This window comes from Zophobas morio, unplaced genomic scaffold (genome assembly GCF_036711695.1).
Source record: "Zophobas morio isolate AGI-343-1 ecotype UQ-CSIRO unplaced genomic scaffold, CSIRO_AGI_Zmor_V1 ptg000087l, whole genome shotgun sequence".
Lineage (NCBI taxonomy): Eukaryota > Metazoa > Arthropoda > Insecta > Coleoptera > Tenebrionidae > Zophobas > Zophobas morio.
The window spans coordinates 369544-389253 of record NW_026972192.1 but is presented as its reverse complement, the minus strand read 5'-3'; the positions used below and the strand labels follow the sequence as shown (position 1 = coordinate 389253).

The 19710-nt window shown below is 34.2% G+C and overlaps 1 protein-coding gene and 1 long non-coding RNA gene across 2 annotated transcripts in view; one reads left to right on the top strand and one right to left on the bottom strand.

The window, feature by feature from the left end:
- Positions 1-12512, top strand: part of LOC135144252 (uncharacterized) — a 50180-nt gene extending 37668 nt beyond the window's left edge. The window contains exons 13-15 of the transcript XR_010283052.1: positions 11267-11379; positions 11432-11983; positions 12442-12512. The gene's annotated coding sequence lies outside the window, so the exon portion shown is untranslated. The remainder of the gene's footprint in view (positions 1-11266; positions 11380-11431; positions 11984-12441) is intronic.
- A 3573-nt stretch (positions 12513-16085) lies between these two features.
- Positions 16086-18220, bottom strand: LOC135144246 (uncharacterized). The gene is made up of 3 exons (XR_010283049.1): positions 17420-18220; positions 16608-17367; positions 16086-16558 (listed from the first exon to the last, which is right to left on the bottom strand). It is a non-coding gene; the product is annotated as an uncharacterized LOC135144246 (long non-coding RNA).
- Positions 18221-19710: the final 1490 nt, after the last annotated feature.

The following is a 19710-nucleotide window of genomic DNA, read 5'->3' as shown; positions in this document are numbered from 1 at the left end:
ATGCTTATCTACGTTCACAATGGACAGAGTGGATTCTGTGAGAATTGTTAAACTGCGCAAACGCAGAACGGAATAAGTCCCGGCTAAACATAGAAACGGCTAACCTCAAACTGAGTCAATCAAAATATCTAACCTACAATTTCGTACGATATTCGAACTTGACAACTCGCAGTAAAGAACAGACTCGCAGTGTGAAGCTTTGATTATAATATATATAATATAATCAAAGGTGTGAAGTGCCAAGTGCCAACTGTACAACGGAATTCAATAGCAGCATTCAAAAGTCCCTAGATTTTAACATAATTTTGACATAATTCGTGCACAAAGTTGAACTTATTTCAACTTTGTGTACGCACACAAGGATTACATAAAACGTTCATAAGCATAAGAATTACGTTCGTTCACTGTGAACAGGGGTACACGTTTTCCATCGTTTCAACTTTATGTATTTATGTAAGCTTTATGTACTTGTTATGCCTTATGTCCATTGTGAATGGGCAGTAACCGTTCGGCGAATGGACCCTAGTATATACAGGGTCATTATAAAATATTGTAGTCAACTCACCTATGAAAAACAAATGAAATTTTTCTCGTGCCGCTAATCACCAAAATGATTTGAACTCTTTTGAAATGTCACGAACGTCCAAACAAATCTGTCAGATGTGTCAAAAATTGAAATGCCCGGTTCGCGGTTTAATTTCATTTTAAATAGACACGAAAAGACGCCAGGCCAGAGCATTAAGGGTTGCAGTGTTATCGAGCATTTGTGAACGCCACTGCAATACATTTCAGTTTCAAAAATTGTAAATTGTCAGAAAAACGTTTAAGGGCTTTGTCATGAATTACACCTTGGAAAGTCGATTGGAGTTGAACAGAATAAATCATCTGGTCTGTTTTGCAAAGAAGCAATCATTTTTCAAATAATGAAATCCAAAAAGTGAGGTTAAGTTTGTCGAAACCAATGAACACGGTAATTATTTAAAAAATTACATTTTTATAGGTACCCTGAAGGTAAAAATTGTGAAAAATCACGTAATGGACAATGGCAGAGCAAGTCTTATCACAGTTAATGAACACTATGAGTACCTAATGAGTTTTTGCAGTAAATAATTTTGCCAAAGTTGTGATCCCGCGAAAGTTCTGTTTGTAAATTGTAAGGAATCGTCAAAATATTGGTGCAGACATGGTTTGTGACCGGTGCTTTTCTCTTGAAAAAACACAACTGAAATCCTTGATCTTCATCCCTACAATAAGTGAAAATTGCTATGTCCAAACATTACCTTCAGCTTTGCAGTTTCTAGATATCTGAAACATGCCAGATCTGCATAACAGGAATGTCAAAGAGGTTCTACCCAAAACACGCCCACATGGCCATCCTAATATCAAGATTTTTCAAAATTTCTATAAGAAAAAAGATGAAAAAACCAATAAAATTTCAGGAGCATAGTGTTAAGAGTTCTGTAGCTGATTATGAGATCTCTTGAAACAACAGAATGTTTAATAAAGATTTTTAACTTTCCTAATAGTAAAATTACAATTATTACTAAACAGTAAGTTGAAGTAAGTTTTAAATTAAGAGAATGCAACTAACACCGAAAGAAAAATGAAAGTTACTGAAAATAAAAAACTTTATTGCAGTACCTACATACACTTTCTACATCTAATTTTGTTTATTGATCACATTCATTTACTTGAAAAAGTATCAGGCCTATGAATCGTCGTCTGCTAACCACACACCAACCTTCATTGCGTGTGATGGTGTTTCTTCAAAAGCGTGAGTATTTTCTATACACCAAATTCTGAAGTTCTGTCAGTTGACATAATAGCCTAACAGATGAAACCAGGCTTCATCAGAAAAGAACGACAAATCGAGAATCCCGTTATCGTCCATATCAGCTTGAAACCAACTACACTACCCAACGCGGCAAGGAAAATCAGCTGGTTGCAGCTCCTGAACCAACAAAATCTTGTATGGATGCATATGTAACTTCTCTTTTACGATTTTCTGACATGGGCTGTATGGTACTCCGGACAGTAAAGATTTTTGACAAAGCTTTATTCGGACTTTGTTCCATTCTCATCCTTAAATCTTCAACAACGTCTTCACTAACTTGAGGTCTCCCCGTCGGTTTTCACTTAGAAATGCTACCAGTGTCGTTAAATCTGGCCATAATTCGCCATATAGCGTCTTCAAAGATTCTTCATCAATGACAACAGAACATTTCACTAGATACTTGTTTTTAGACGCCTCCACAGAGTACACTCCATCCCCATCCTCATTTAACACCCCATTACGGTAATAGGCATGATGATTGCGCCAAAGAACTAAAAAAATAATTTGAACACTGACCATAGTTATTCCTCTGTGTTCATTACCTGAGATTATTCCACAATGATCTGTAGTTTTGATAAAAACTGTTTTTTGAGACACTTATTAAAGTTCTAACAAAGGGGAAGACAGCAAAAATGAAAACAAGACAAGTCAATTAACGCACAAAGTGAGGGAAAACGTACCAGTACAAACGAAAAAATTATTGACATCTGACAGAATTTGATGAAGCGTTGAAACAGTGCAGCCACTAATGTCAACTAATGTGGCGCTAAAAATAAAAATTCCAATATTAGTGTAATCCTTTCCACAAAACTGAAAAAGGCGGCACAAAATGTCACCAAAATCATGGCCTTCTTCGACTACAATATTTTATAATGACCCTGTACAATATTCCCCAGCTTACGTAGTTCAAACCACAATCAAACCTGCAATGTATTCGATGAATTTATTTTATCATATCACTTTCCGAGTACTAGGGCCATTTGACGAATGGCTACTTTCATGTTTTCCCGACATTTCATGTACCGCCAAAGAGTATGAAAAAATTGGTTTCCCGTTTTCGTTTGTCTATCGTTTGCCGTCTGTTGGCGTTTTTATTACAAATGTACATAATCTCTGAAAGTGTTTTAATAAAAACGGGTATGTGTACCTTTATTTCATGGGCCTGCGATTTTGAATTTTTTTTCCGAAACCGGCCCTGCACAGTGCGAATACAGTCCTGTTTATCTTAACCTTGAATTTACCAATCACGACCTTTCCCGCTTTTCGTCTGCGACAAGCAGTGGAACAATATTTGCAATTCAGCACATGTTATGGCATAACTGCATAGGAAGAGATGACAAGAAGTGTAATACACGTGCGGTGTTGGTGCGTAATTGGCTACATTGCTATACAATTATACAGTGTTTATTTGGGTAAGTATCTTATTATAATTGAATTATCATTGCATGCTGTCTTTCGTAGAAAACTACGTGACAATGTCAAACTTTGAATGTTACACTTGCAATTTAAAATTGCCCATATTAAGAGACTACGACTCACATCAGTATTATCATAGGCAGATAAAGCAGACAAGATTTTTGTGCAGATACGAAAATTGTCAACAGCAATACACTAATTACCGTAGTTTTAAAATGCACGTGTATCGGAAACATAAAAATGAATCTGTTCGGTCAAACATAAACAATAACCGATCTCAGTCACCATATAAATGTAATGTGCAGTTTTGTTATTTTGAAATAGAATCGTCATATATAGTATTTAACGTTATTAGGCCGATATTAAGCGTATAACAGTCGAGGATAATTGTTTGATAGCCGAGGCGAAGCCGAGGCGTATAAATATTATCCGAGACTGTTATACGGTTTATCGGCCGTATTTCGTTCACTATTTTTCGTCATACCTAAAACTGGTTAATTAAAAAAATACTCACAAAAAATACAAATTCAAGAAACTAATCAGGTAGTCTTGACTTTTTATCCATAGTAACGGTATGTTTATAATTCAAAAATAAAATTTTGACATGTTGCGTAAAAATGTAGCTGTTTGTGAAATTCTCGAAGATATTCGCGATGAAGCGGCCTCTGCAAATGTGAATTTATTGCCTCTGAAGACAAGTGTCAGGTATGAAAAGGAATATCAGAATTTTACAATATGGCGTAAAAAGAGAGGCGTTGAGGGGATTAGTGACGATATTTTGCTCTGCTACGCGTCACAATTCAGCAAAAATTTTTCGCCAAACAGCTTATGGACAAAAATTTCTATGTTAAAGACATGCTTGAAATTACATGAAAGTATCGACATTTCTGGGCTAGTATTTGTCATTTTTAGTTACGTCTTATTACTCAAAAGTTACGTTTGTTACAGATATGGAAAACTTTTTATGTTCCTGAAACGCAAATCTGAATTTTATAAACCAAAAAGGGCTAAAATCCTAACAAAGAGCAAATCATCAGATTTCTTCTGGAAGCACCAGATGACCACTTTTGGCTGGAGAAGGTTATTTTAGTGTTCTAGTAATTTGTAATTTATTGAAAAACGTGATGGAATAAATTTGATTAAAAATAATTATATTGTTAAATAAATAACGTTCACGGCTGTTATTATAACGTCCGTGGCTGTTATCGATGACATAACTTCCATGGAGACACAACGGATATGATCAAATAACAAAGAGGTATGACGAAAATAAATTTATGTCATCCTTTATTATTATTTTTCAATAACAACCTTTATTTAATACACGTTACAATGTAAATAACGGTCTAGGGCGTTATTTTTGAAATTAATAGGTCCTAGGGCGTTATTTTTCAATATTCAGAAATTATAGTAAGAGTAATGATAAAAATGGAACAATAACGTACTTTATATAAATTTATTCTTTTTGCCTTATTTCAAAAGTACAATTAGTAAAGTGACCTGAAAAATTAACACCTTTGGAATCTGTAACACTTGAAAATTGACTTGACTTTTTGATGTCAACTGACTTGTTTACGCCAGAAACTAAACGAGCATTCTTCCGTTTGGAACATTCGCTATCATCCACGTATACTTCTGGCACTGTGGCGAAGCTGGTATATTGACGAGTATGTGCTCACCCATATCACGAGCATCGCTGCGCTTCATTTTTACAAGCTCATCCCTTCTACACGTTCCAAACACACCCATCACCAAAGCGACTTTAATCATCAGAAAACATTCATCTGGAGCGTTTTTAAGAAACGTTAAGACCTGTTCCCGTGTTAGTACCTTTGATTTTTTTGGTTTGTACCCTTTTGAGCGTTGCTTTAAATAGGCCTCCAATTGGGAAAACTTTTTAGCACTATTCACCACTTTTTTAACCATTAATTCTTTCCTTAACATAGGAAATTTAGTCCACAACGAATTCGGAAAAAAATCCGCAGTTAGCTCTTGAAAATAAGCAAGCAGAACGGTTTCATTTACGGTCTTCATTGAATTGTCGTTTGTCCATTGAATGAAGCGGGAATATTCTTTTTCGTAAACAGATTTCGATTTCACTGGAATTCTTCCTTCCACAGCTTTTGCAGCACTTGCCAAAACACGTTCCGGCAAGTTTTCGTCGTACATTTTGTAATATTGCACCTGTCACACAATTTTTCATTTAGTAAACAATGCCGTTGCTAGTGACCAAGGTAGGTCGATTTTTCCGTTAAATTACGGGAATAAGCTTTTTTTTGGAATTTTGTGTTTATTTATAAATTTTTGCTGGTAAGGATGACATAAAATGTTGAAGGCACCACGGGGGTTATGAACATAACACCCTCGGCCGACGTACTTTCCCTCGGGCGGGACGCCCTCGGGAGTACACTGTCGACCTCGTACGTTATTTATTTCACAACCCCCTAAATACCTTAATAACTATATTAAATCATATGATGATCATATGTATGATCACATACAGGCTGGAATGCAAGTAAAGTGTCCCTGTGAGAACTGCAGAAATATTACGGTTTTTCATAGCGTCAGTGCTTTGAAACGTCATTTCTATCGTTTACATTACACAATGCAATAAAATATGGCAAGAGAGACAAAAATCAAAAACTGTGTGAAGACTCGTTACGTAATAATCCTGAAAAAAAAGATGGTAACGTGACGTGTAAAACGGTTCAATTTTTTACAGACACAGCAATTGTAGAGGAGCAAGTGAATTTGCCAAAATCATTCAGCGAAGTTTACATTAAATCTCTGGCTTCGGCATATTTAACATTGCAGGCGAAATATTTAATGACTGAAACTACTTTGCAACTAATGACCGCAAATCTTGCCAACCTAAACGATTTAACTTTAATAAACAATTTAAAATGATTCGAAAATCAAAATCTGGTGTGTTTTCCGATTTTTCTGATGGTGAGTGCTACCGACAAAATGTATTTTTCCAAAAAAATTCCAATCCTTTGCAAATCATACTTTATCAAGATGCATTTGAAGTCTGCAACCCTTTAGGTTCGTCTAGATTAGTGCACAAAATTGTAGGTATATATACAGGGTGCCGCATCCAAGTCTGGATATAGGGAATTAACATGGGAATTGGTTTTTATTTTATAATGTTTCCCCAGATCACTTTAAAGCTATTATTGAGTGATGCCTTTGTGGAGGTCGAAGAGGGCTATCGACCAGTATTTTTTTCAAATCGTTGCATCGCGCTCATTCACTGTAAAAAGGTTTTAAAAATCGTATTTTGAAATTCGCGCTCGATCCGATTTGTCGCGAAATGTTCCGTCGCACTGTCGAAGTTCGGCGATCGCGTCTTTGGAATAGGGAATAACCATGCAAAATCCAAATGTCAAAGTGAAGTTAGAAATAAAAAAAAATAAATTTATGTCATCCTTTATTATTATTTTTCAATAACCTTTATTTAATACGCGTTACAATGTAAATAACGGTCTAGGGCGTTATTTTTGAAATTAATAGGTCCTAGGGCGTTATTTTTCAATATTCAGAAATTATAGTAAGAGTAATGATAAAAATGGAACAATAGCGTACTTTATATAAATTTATTCTTTTTGCCTTATTTCAAGTCTGGATATAGGGAATTAACATGGGAATTGGTTTTTATTTTATAATGTTTCCCCAGATCACTTTAAAGCTATTATTGAGTGATGCCTTTGTGGAGGTCGAAGAGGGCTATCGACCAGTATTTTTTTCAAATCGTTGCATCGCGCTCATTCACTGTAAAAAGGTTTTAAAAATCGTATTTTGAAATTCGCGCTCGATCCGATTTGTCCCGAAATGTTCCGTCGCACTGTCGAAGTTCGGCGATCGCGTCTTTGGAATAGGGAATAACCATGCAAAATCCAAATGTCAAAGTGAAGTTAGAAATTATTCTCAGAAATCAACGAACAGCTCAGGCTGAATTATTTTATCCAGTGTGATGATTATTGTAAGTCAATTTAAACGGAATAAATGCACAACCAGCACAAAATATTTTATTAGGTTATGCTATGTTCTTCAACGGTTAATTTATTTAGTAGGTAATTTGGGTAAATTTCACACTTTTTTTTCGAATCACTAAAGATTGGAAGTCAATTGATTTTACATTCGTTAAGCAGGGATGGAATTTTGCCACCTGGAAGCATGTTCGTTACAAGAAATTTTTGAGAGAGAAATGTAGAACATTGATGCATCAACATTTTAAAGTATTTTTCTCTATTACGAATGTGTTTTGGGATTCAGAAACTTTTGTATTACTGTTTTATTTCTTTATTTTGTTAACAACAACAAAAATAAAAATAATATTTCACAAAACAAAGTTACATTTATTTTCAAAGGTGATAAAAAGTAAATAAAATCAGGTGGGCACAACGTTTTCTAGGGATCTTAAAGAGATGGGATAGAAGAGTTTCAAAAAGCATCATGATGAAAAATTGAAGCCTGAGGACTACTTCTCACGTATGGAGTTTTACGAAGAAACGCTTGAGAGAATCTAGGCTGATGGAGAGTTTTTGAGGCACATTTGTTTTACTGACGAATGTTCATTTGGTCTTAAGGGAAGTTATAATCGTTAGAACGATCAAATTTAAGCATTACACAACCCTCACGTGGTCCATGACTATCGTTATCAATGGCGTACAACTGTCAGTGTATGACTGGGGCCTCTAGGACGTCATGGCATTGCACCTTTTTTCATCGAATCCGGAATGAATGCTCAGAAGTAGGACAATATGCTAGCTCAGCAAATACTTCCTGGGACTCCAAGGGTGCGGCATCTGCAGCAGGTCTTTTACATCCAGGACCAAATCTCCAGCCATAGAGCTCTCATAAATGTTGTCTATTTGAACCAGTATTTTCCCGCAATGTTGGAATGAAAAATTTGCACTGCCCCATTGGCCTGTGCATTCGCCAGATCTAAATTTTTTCTTTGGAAATTTCTTCACGACCATCTGTATTCAAACAATACCAGCTATACAAACAGAGAAGTGCTGAAACAAGCAGTCCAGCAATATTGTCTTAGATTGCAACTCAAATGCTGATCGACACACTTAGGAGTTTTGATGATCGACTTACTTACTGTAGAGCTGCTGAGAGCAGTCTTTTTGAGCAATTCTTGAAAATAGTGCAATACTTCTCCAGATTCGTACAATATTTCATTACTTCATTCATCAACAATTGTTAAGTTTTGTTATTTGTAGTTATCTAAATGGTTCATTAAAAGGTTCTCTTCAAAAGCGCCAGCTGTTTTGATGGTAAATCTTATCATCACACAATAAGAAAAGCGGGCCCTCGCATTTTCATCTAATCGCAGTAGAACATGGCATTTTAATGAGATTTAAGTAATAAAGACTCGACCAGCACCAGCAACATAACCTAATAAAATATTTTGTGCAGTTTGTGAATTTATTCGGTTTAAATTGACTTACAATAATCGTCATATTGAATAAAATAATTCAATTTGAGTCGTTCGGTGATTAACTGAGTGAGGCAGCGCGAGTACATTCCTAGCTTGAGGGCTCCCAGTACATGTCAAAATGCTGCCGATGGGGTTTTGAGGAAGACCAGCTGCTCGAAGTCTTCATCTCGGGATTTTTGGATACGGTCTGCGTGTAGTTCCGAGATGGCTCGTTTAACGGGGTCGCGCACTATTACGAATGAATGGATCAATTTGTGCATTTATTCCGTTTAATTTGTCCTACAATAATCATCACACTGTATAAAATAATCCAGTCTGAGTTGTTCGTTGATTTCTGAGAATAATTTCTAACTTCACTTTGACATTTGGATTTTGCATGGTTATTCCCTATTCCAAAGACGCGATCGCCGAACTTCGACAGTGCGACGGAACATTTCGGGACAAATCGGATCGAGCGCGAATTTCAAAATACGATTTTTAAAACCTTTTTACAGTGATTGAGCGCGATGCAACGATTTGAAAAAAATACTGGCCGATAGCCCTCTTCGACCTCCACAAAGACATCACTCATTAATAGCTTTAAAGTGATCTGGGGAGATATCATAAAATAAAAACCAATTCCCATGTTAATTCCCTATATCCAGACTTGGATGCGGCACCCTGTATGTGTTTTGCCAATGTCCCACCACACTATCGAAGTCAAGTTGATCAAATACAATTGGTTGCACTTTGTTTAGAGTCGGTAGTAAAGCAATATGGTTTTAAAAATATTTGCAAACCAATTATTAGCGACATCAAAATTTTAGAAACTGAAGGCATAAAAATTGGAACGGGAGAGGTTATTAAAGGTACCCTTGTTGTTTCACCAGCAGATAATTTAGGGAGCCATCAAATCGGCGGGTTTGTTGAAAACTTTAGCAGCACACATTATCCATGCCCTTACTGTTACATTTCAAAAGAGGATATCGTGAAAAAAATTAATGATTCAACTCAGTTCTGTTTTAGAAACAAAATTACCCACGAATTAGACGTTGTTCTAGCATCGGCAACAGGAGCACCAAGTAAGGGAGTTAAGTCTGATTCCATTTTAAATGAATGTACTTATTTTCATGTTTGCAATCCTGGGTTACCTCCATGCATAGCCCATGATATTTATGAAGGAGTTCTTCAGTACGATTTTATACTTTGCTTAGAAAAGCTTATTACACAAAATTGTTTTACTTACGAAACATTTAACAATCGATTAAAAAAACTTCGTTTCTTAAATGAAAGTCGCTACGAATCTATCCCGACCATTAAAAAAGGAGACAAAAAGAAACTTACGGGTAGTGCTTCTGAAAATTTGAGATTGTTAATAATATTTCCGTTTGCTACGCATGATCTTCGTATTGAACATCCTTATTGGACAATGCTTCTAAAATTACGTGAAATTAATTTCATTTTGACTGCTTTTAAAATTTCTGTTGCTCAGTTGGCTAATTTGAGAAGATTTAATATACGAATATGTGGAAATGAGAGTTAAATTATTTCCCGACGTAAATCTGAGAGCAAAGCATCACTATTTGTTGCATTATGCGCATTTGATAAAAAAAATTTGGTCCCCTTCGACATCTTTGGACTTTGCGCTTTGAGAGCAAACACCGTTACTTTAAAAGTATATTAAAACATTCGAGTAGTTTTAAAAACATTATTCGCCATTTATCAGAAAAACATCAATTACTGCAGGCTGTGCATACATCCAATGGTACGCTTTTCTCTGATTTGGTCAATGCTAATGATGCAAATGAATATACATCTGAAAATTATGAACAAAATATTCGTTCATGCATTTCACGTTTGTGTAATTTCCGTGGTAAATTATTTGTTTCTAAAAAAATTTCGTTTAAGCGAACTCAATACAGTGAGGGAATGCATTTGTGCAGTTCTAAAATTGACGATAATGTCTACTCTATTTTCTGTATTGTTTTCATTATTATTAATGAGACGTATAAAGACGTATTTTTTGTTGGCTCGACAATGGAAGTTTCTTACAATTCTGTCACAGGTTTATTGGAAACATCAACATGATTGTACTGATGTGAAAAAAATTATCGGAAAACACATAGATGATTAACATTCGTATCTGCAGAAAAAAATGCTTTTTTCTTTCAAATCCGCCCCATTTGAAGAAGAGTGATATATTGAAACATTACTTTTTTTAACACTAATATCGGAAAATATAATCATTGTTCGTAAATATTCCGTCTATTACTAAATGTAGTACAATACGCTTTTATATAATTATACGCCCCTAAACCACATTATTAAATATTATATTGGATGTCATCTAGTAAAAAAAGTAAAGATAAATAATATTTTTGAAAAATATTTTTGAACACATATTCACCTTGATAACATCAAGTCAACAATGAAGAGTCCACGTGTCGCTTATTCTTTGGGATGGTTAAGAAATCTGTAATATACTGGAAGTAGTTTTTGTATAATACAGATGTTATCAAGGTACCCAAATCTAATAACTTGTACTGATGAAATTTTTTCAATTTTTGTTTGCATCTTTTTTTTTTTAGCACTTGATGTACAAAAATGAAAGTTTTCAAGATTTGGAATGCAGCACGAACAATTAATAAATTTGTTGCAGTGCACGAATGCGACAGTCTTCTTCAGGAACTTATTTCCAAAGGTAACCAATATAATTGATTTATGTATTTAATTGTTTGAATAAAATACTGCAGCCAGTCGAAAATTAAATATACACGAATCAGATGAGCTTAAGCTGTATTTAGAGTCAGACGGAACTGAAGTTGATGATTCCATACATTTGGAAACCATTCAAAATCAAGTGTTGTTGTTATTAAAGAAAAATGAAGTGTGGCAACCATGTAATGACACTGCTAAAATTTCCTCACCTACATGTACTACAACATTAGATTCTGAAGAACAGAAAAAATTAAGCAGCGACTCAACTCTTACTATACCGTCTACTAGCAGTGAAGGGCTAAACGTTTCTGAAAATACTTGGATTCATTTTAAGATTCCTTGGGAAAAATTAACACGATCTACTATCGATTCCCTTGAAAAAAGTCAGTGCGATAAACAAACCAGAACAAAAGTTGTTAACGTTATTGTTGATAATATGTTAGAAGTAACGAAATACCAACAAAGACCTTTCAAATCATCGCTCATAAACTAGTGGCAAAATATCCTAAATCTTTCCAAGATTATGACGATGACGGGATGGTAATTGGAAGTGGTTTAATTACTATCTGCAATCAGCTCAAAGAAAGGTACAAATGCTTCTTTTCATGACCTTGAAGTCTAGCAGTCTTTTAGATGTCCATATATGGACATAATAAATTGCTGATTGGGCATTTCACCCCTCTTTCTAAAATTATTTTTTCATTAGTCTGCATTATTTTTCCTATATATTTTGTATGGAGACACATAATTGTCATTATTAGTTCTTCAGTGTATGTGGAGAAGTGATCGTGAAAGTGAAGAAGATGAAGCATTAACTAAAGCCGAAAAAAATCAATATCATTCAAGATGTAATTCGGGTACGTTTTTTTTTTATTATTTATTCGTTTAATATTTTTTACAATATTAGAAGACAACACAATTCAGACAGGTCTTTTGTTTTTTTGCTAAATGTTTTTTTTTTTAATATTTTATCATATACATTTTTTTTTATTTTCGTATATTCATAAATGTTGAAATGTTTATAAGTCTTTATTTTGTTTGACAGCCCGCCATGCCGAAAATGAGGAAACTGAAGAAGCGTCCACTTCTAAGGCCATAGAAGTAAGGGAAGAGCCTTCAGAGACGCCCTCCCAGTTGTCCATTGCACTAGACGAGCCATGCGTTTCTTTAACGCCCTCATTATTTGAGGGTTTGGAAACGCATGGCAAAAACATGGGTTTACTTCGTCACGTCTGTGGCGTCGGGCGGCGGAACAAATTCAAAAGGTGCGCCGAAGTAACCTGTTACGAAAAAAAGCCAAGTATGAAAAAGACGTGAAAAGATACTTCTACAAAGTTTGCGAATTTCAGAGACTATTAGCAGAACGAAAAACGCAACTCGCGGAAGTGAACAAAAAACTTATCCACTGTGAAAGTAGTGCGAAAAGGGTGAAAGAATTAATGAACAAAATAAATTTAGTGTAGTAATAGCAGGTAGTAGTAGTAGTAGTTGTTGTTGTAGTAGTGATAATTATGTATATAGTAGTAGTATAAAATTTTGCTTTGTAGAATTAAGTAGTTTTTACATTTAAAGATCACAGCACTATAATAGTTATTTACATTATGAGTGCGGTAGGTAACATTTTGCAGGTTGAGGTCCTAATTTTGGCATGGGACCGAAACCTGCAAAATGCCTAACGCACGAAAATTGTACTCAATTTTTTCCCCGACATTGAGTTTATTTTAAAAAATATTTCATTTTAAAAATATTTTCCGAAATGGCAAGAAATGAAGTGACAGTTTCGGGACTTGACGTTTACTGAAGGAATCTATAATACCGACAGTCACGAGGTAGCGCCATGTGTTTTTTTTTAATAATTCATTTTTTCTAATTCAAAAGTTTTGATTGAACAAAACATGATGTAAAGTAGTGTTCTAGTACGTTTTCTTTTATTATTTATACAGAACTTTTTTTATTAGAGCTTCTACAGGCTAATGCATATTGAGTTACTTTGGCACCCAAAGGCGGTAAAGCGACGGTAAATTGATATTTGGTGCGTAAAGTACTGTTACGCGGCACGTCAAACGTGTGTGAATGTTTTGTTTACATGTTAGGGGGCCAATTCTTGACATCATTCGTTAAAACACGTACACGTTAAATAACTAGTGCATCGTAACGAAAGATTTACAATTTGCAATTCTTGACCTACGTTCGTAAACTCATAGCATCACTCGTTTATTATCGAGCGATAAATTTGGCAACACACGTATTTTTTTTTCGATCCATAGCAACATATGTCACAGTTGACAATATTTAGTGCTCATGGTGCTCCTTTCATTCAATACATCTAAAAAATTGCAGAATATTGTTTATGCAAAATTCGTTTATGTTAATTATGAATAAACCTAGAGGTAGTAAAGTTAGCGAAAAGCAAAAAGAATTGATGGTTGAGTATTTAAAAAATAGGCCGCTGCTTTTAAGTGGCAAATTTTCAAATAACTTCACACATAAAGATGCGGTTGGGGAATGGCAAAAACTTGCTGAGATTTTAAATAGCGTACCAAGATCCACTAAAGACTGGAAAGGGTGGAAAAAGGTAAGAAAAACATTCCTATAGCCATAGAAAACTCAGGTTTACATCTGTTTGATAGACTTGGCAAGATTTACGCTCTCGCTCCAAAGCAAAAGCCGGAAAGAATAAAGAAAATTTCAGAAAAACAGGGGGTGGCAGTTTGGAAGAAATTCCAATCACAAAATTAGAAAGTGAAGTACTGGAAATTATTAAAAAAGTTTCGGTAGAAGGTCACGTTATCCAAGAATCTCCATCAACTTTTTCTTTCGAAGAGAACATCGCTAATACGTCTTTTTCACCTTCTTCAATACAGCTGACACCTGTTGTAGAACAAAGTGAAGTTGAAGAAGACAAAAATGATGAAAACATTAGCAATCAAAATATTTCGCAACACCAGTTTAAAAGTAAAAAAAGCCTAAAATGTTCTCGAAAATTTAATTACTTAACTAATACGGCCAAAGCAGCAAATGACCATAAAGTTTATTTAGAGAAAAAAATTAAAATAAAAGAAACTTATTATTCAAAAAAAAATAGAAGTCCTAAACCGCATGGCTGATGCTTTGACTGGTATTGGACGGTCCCTAGAAAATTTAGTTGATCAGCGTCTTGTTTTATAAAAAGTAGTGTCGTTTTTTTTAAGTAATTTTGTTAATTTTTCTTTTTTTTTAAGTAAAAAATAAAAAGTGTTTCTTTTAATGTCAACAAAATTCAATTTACAAAATTACGGTTTATTAAATTTCTTCTCGATCTTTGTCCTTCTGCAAGTTCTGGATTAATTCTTCGGACTATATTATTTGCTTCCTGCTGTTCATCTTCATAGCCTCCAAACATACCAAAATCCACATCTCTCAAATCGTCATTATTTGGTTCCGGTATATTGTTTGAAATGCACATGGGTCATCATAAATGATTGTAGTCAACTTGGCTTTGAAAACAAATGAATTTTTTGCTGTTGCCGCTTCATAATACGGTTCGAAATAATTCGAACTATTAGTTAAATGTCATGCTCTGTTTGAGGTTATTTTCAAAAATAAATAAAACATTCTTTAAGTGTTTAGGCCTAACTGCACCGCTTTCATTTAACACTTAGAAGTGTTACCTAAATTCATTTGTGTCCGTGCCCCCGTGCCTCGTGTGTTCGTGCAGTTTATAAAAAAAATATGGAACAACAAAATGCCGAATAACCAGTTGTACACCGGAGGAGGTTTTAATTATGGATTAAGTTTATGAATATGAATCCAAAGCTACCATAGAAAATAAAAAGGACGATGTCATTTACTGGTGCGACAAAGATTCTAAAAAAAAGTGGTACGAGAACAAGAAAAATGAAGACCGGAAAACAGCCGCAGACGAGGAGGCCGAAAGAAGAAAGATTGGCAAAGGACCACGTCCAGTATTTGAAACAATGGATCCTTGTTTTGTTTAAGTTACGGACATCACAAATCAAAACACTTGTGGAGACTGGAGACGTACATTTCACATAGTGGGGACGAAAATGAAAGCATTAAACCAACAAATAGCCAAGATGGTGCAGAGGAAATCCTGTGTGTTTAGGTACAAGATGACATCACAGTCTTGGTTCCAATGTTCAACAGAAAAGCATAGTTGAACAGGGTGGTAGTCAGTGTTCTGTGGTCATGATTTACCAACAACCTCAAAAGAAGTAAGTATACATTTCATTGTTATCTATAGAAAATTTACTGTTTATTTTAAGGACCACTGGCGTGTTACATTCCAAATAATTTTAAAAAGCTGATGGATCAGTAACTTCACACTTCACACTAAAAATTGGTTTAGTGGAAGAAGAGCAAAGGTTATGGAGACTGTTCATGGGAACATAATTCACAGCAGTGGCAGGGTTATGAAGTGGCAAAATTAAAAAACCAATATTTCGGGCAGGAGTTAACTACAAAAGAAGGAACGAGAAATTGAAGAATTTAATTTTAGGGAAAGGGTTTTAAAACCAGACATTGAATTAAATGTACTTACTTCAAATTAAAACATTAAAGAGTCCATTTTCAATTAAATGATGCTCATGTTTAATGTAATGTTAACAATAACATGAGATATTGTTAGTTTATAAATAAATTTTAATATGTTTTTCACTATAAATGAAATCAACAAAAAAAAAAATTATTACCAATAAATTTTTACTGTCAAATATTACAATCTGTTTTAAAATGTTGTGTAAAACAACAGCGACAATCACAACTGTTAACACAGGAAACTGTCGTTTCAGAATCCCAAATGTGCACCCAATTCTATTGCGGCTTCCAATGTGTCACTGATAATAGAGCTGTTGTGCTGGAGTAACGGGATATATCAGCAGTGTCAACAAGTATTTTTTAAGGGATAACTTGTTACTTAGAAATATAATAATATAATAAAATTCTCTTAAAATATTCTATCCAAGAGCACACAACTTTGCAGTTGTGTATTTTCAAACAGATCTTAAACTGAACAATGATTAAAAATAGTACTATCATTTGTAGCTACTGATAATTGTGCCACAATATTTGAAATTTAATCATTTCATCACATATGGCTTGTACATTAACCAAGAGACAATCTTCCTGATTTCTAAAAATTTCTGGATCTTCTCCACCTATAACTTTTACTATTTCATTTTTTGTGTTCTATGTTAACAAAAATTCATATACCTGGTAATTTAATTTTTATATGTGCATATGCAGTCCAAGGCGCCAATGAAGTCTGGAAAACGAGCTAGATGAACAACAATCTTTCACATTTGCTTGCTCGTCTACAATTTTAGGCATCACAAAATTTTTTTGGTACAGTATAATCACTGCTCTGGGTACTCAAGGAATTCTTCTTTTCAAAAACAAAAGGATTTTCAGCACTCCAAACTCTATAATTTTGCGAATTAACGTAGCCATTTAGATGAAACCATGCTTCATCGGAAAAAAATGACAAACCCAAAATTCTGTTGTTGTTCATGTTGTTTTGAAACCATTCACAATATGCAACATGACGAGGATAATCAGCTGGTTTAAGTTCATGGACTGACGATACTTTATAGGGATGCATATGTAATGTTCTTTTTAAAACTTTCTGACAAGTGGTGTATGGGACACCAGATTGCAAAGACACTTTACTTAAAGATTTTTTGAGCTTTGCTCCACTCGTTCCCTCAAATCTTCGACGACCTCTTCACTAACTGGAGGCCTTCCTGGTGACTTGCCTTTAGAAATATTTCCAGTGCTGTTGAATCGGTCAACGATTCTTTTTATTTGTGTCATTAAAGACTGTTCTTCAATGTTTAATTCTGGAAATTTTGCCAAATACTCATCCTTGCAAGCTTGAACAGAATACACCCATTCCCCGTCCGCATTTAACGTCCCATTTCGATAGTAAGACAACAATAAACGTATTTTGTTCAAGAGTGTACCCCATCTTAACCTAAAACAGATTTATTTGAAATATGAATACACATTAATTCATTTCTAGTTACCTTAATCGCTGTTTTCAATCGTTGTAGTTTTGAGAAAAACTGGTTTAATTCAATTTAATTTATAACAAAGAAGACTGGAACTACAACACAAGTAAACAAGACGTGCGCGGGAAAGTATTATGACATATGACCAATATGACATTCTTCTGACAGCAAAGCAAAACAAAAATTCCCCATAACTTTAGTGGACTATAATTAATAATTTTTTGAAAGTAAGAAGCGGCATATCAAAACAATTGCGTCAGCGCCTACTTCGACTACAATCATTTATGATAACCCTGTATTGTGAAGAACAATACAAGCATTGATTATTTTACATGCTTTATATGGAGTCACGTGCAGAACCCTATGTTTCAATAAGCACCTAAATCTGTTTTTTAAAACACCATTACAACATTCGATTTTACATCGAGTATTTTTATGGGCAACATTATAATTATAATCTGGAGTACCTGGAACATAATCTCCTTCTAATGGTGTTAACAGCCAAGTTCTCAACGGATATCCAGAATCTCCTAACAAGAAATAATCTTTATGACCAGCATTATGTACATTATGTAGTAGATTTTGAACGTTGCTCCTACTCCAAATATAGGCATCGTTTGTACTACCGGGGAACTTAGCATTTACGTTTAGTATTTTTAAATTTGCGTCACAAATTAACTGCACGTTAATTGAATGGTAATTTTTCCTATTTACATATAAATGTTCGGGATGTTCAGCATCATTTTGTGGTGGTGGTATTATAGCAACATGTGTGCAGTCTATGCAACCAATAACCCCAGGAAATCCATGTTGTTGAGAAAAATTTAGCCTAACTTGATTCTTCACAGTTTTCAGGAAAGTGAACCCAGTGATTAAATATTTCAGGCCTCTTTAGAGCATTAGTAACTTCTGTTACAGAACTGATGGCTGCGAAATATCAATATATTTATTACAACCTATAATTGGTTGATAACTTCCACTAGCAAAAAAATTTAATGCGGCTAGTACCTTTGTAGCAACATCAAGATCTGTAGTTCGTATCTTAGGCCGAATAAATGGTTCTAAAATTTGTATTAAAACGGAACAGAGTTCTTTGGAAAACCGAAACTTGTTTACGAATTCTTTTTCTGACATCTCAAAAAATGCATTTTTAGGACTGCGTGGTGTAGGAAAATTTTGGTATTCTATTTCGGCTCTTTCTAATTCTTCAATTAATTCAATGTGCATTAGTTCATCCATAGTTTTCTTTTATTTCAAAATGTCCTATAACTTAATATTTACCATGTATTGGGACACATCAACGACAAGTACTGTAGCCCCACACACTGACAAGTTTTTATATGACAGATATAAATTTTTAAGTGCAGCAAAAATTCGCTCGCTAAATAGCTATCGGGTTTTAGCGTGCACGCATAATAACGAATTGTCAAGAATGAGATTTTCTACAAATCGTTAAAATTCGAATGATTGTAACGATAGCGAACAGTCAAGAATTGACCCCCAGGAGGGGAAAAACACTATTTATATTTTAGGAATAATAATAATAATAAACTTTATTTCCATCGGACAATTCTGTCCATAGTGGACATAGATACACTAATATATTACTTTAACTTAATAATAAATTTACTAAACACTAAAAACTATAAACCAATCAGAATAAAAAATAAGTAATAAGAATAAGTAATAAGAAACAACAATAAAAAACTTAATAGTTCATAAGCACCAAAATAAAAATTTAGAAATTCCTGCTTTTAATCCTTAATTGACATTAATTTTTTACGCATGGCCTTTGTTTGAAACTTATCATGAAAAATATCAATGTCCTGATTGCAAACACTATTGTACAATCTAAAGCACTTAATTAGAGTAGAGTTAAAATGGTGATACGTTCGAGGAATTGCAAAATAAAAAATGTTAACATTTCTGCGCGTAAAATTAGGAACAACAATTTTTATTTCACTCAGCAAATTATAACTACATATTCCACCACATACAAGCTTTTGAAGGAACGATAAAAGAAACATATTCCGTCTAGATAACAGACTGTCCTCATTAACAATGCGAAGTAAATCAGTATGATCATGATGCCTTATAGGATAGTAACCAAAAGTCTTGAAGTACATAAATTTACAAAATTTCCTATTAACCAATTCAAGAGCATCTATATAGATTTGATGATGAGGTGTCCAGATAATACAACAATACTCCAACTTTGAACGCACAAGTGCATAGAAAAGAATTCTAATGCATGATAAATTATCAAATTCTCTGGCAATTCTAAAAATAAAACCTAAAGTTTTCAA